Source organism: Phalaenopsis equestris, unplaced genomic scaffold, assembly GCF_001263595.1.
Source record: "Phalaenopsis equestris unplaced genomic scaffold, ASM126359v1 Scaffold218652, whole genome shotgun sequence".
Lineage (NCBI taxonomy): Eukaryota > Viridiplantae > Streptophyta > Magnoliopsida > Asparagales > Orchidaceae > Phalaenopsis > Phalaenopsis equestris.
The window spans coordinates 116072-116880 of record NW_018237078.1 but is presented as its reverse complement, the minus strand read 5'-3'; positions in this window follow the sequence as shown (position 1 = coordinate 116880).

Genomic DNA, 809 nt, shown 5'->3' with positions numbered 1-809 from the left:
TCTTTGAGGAAACGGTGGTGGAGGTTTCTCCACAGTAATTTTCATTGGTATAAGTGGATATTCTAAATCTGGGTATTCATGATCCCTTTATCTTTATATATCCACTTCCTCTTTTTCAGTTTCCATTTCTTTCTGCACTCTTATTTCCAATTCTTTTCCACCTCGTAATTGTATCGCTTTTATCTGTTCTTTTCCTTGATCTTCAGGATTTGGTTCCACAGTACAAGGAAAAGTTCCCAATGTTCGGTTACTAAGCACAGTAGAGATATGCCCCAATTGGTTTTCAATATTCTTAATTGTAGTTCCTTGATTTTGTAACTGGTTTCCTTCAATTTGTAATTGATTTCATTGATTCTGCAATTGTTGACCCATGTTTAGAATCAACTCTTCCATAGAGAACTTCTTTTCCTTAAATTGAGTGTTACTGTTAAATCTTGGAGGATAAGAAGGTCTATAATTAATATTTCCTTGGTTTGATGAATTTCGCGATGGGTTCACTAGGTTGTTTGCCCATTGTTGATTTGTAGAAGAATTATTATTCCAATTAAAATTAGGATGATTCTTCCAACCTGGGTTATAATAGTTTAAATGAGGATTGTTGGGCCTATTGTTAATCACATTTAAAGTCTCATACTAAGGTTGAACATCCACAAATTGCCCAGATGAATTCTCTTCCATCATAGTAGGTGTTGGAGAATAATTCATTCCATAATGATCTAATTTCTTTGATATTGCAGCAATCTACGAAGCTAACATAGATATTGCATCAGAATCATGAATACTAGCTACTCTTTTAGGATTTACCCTTT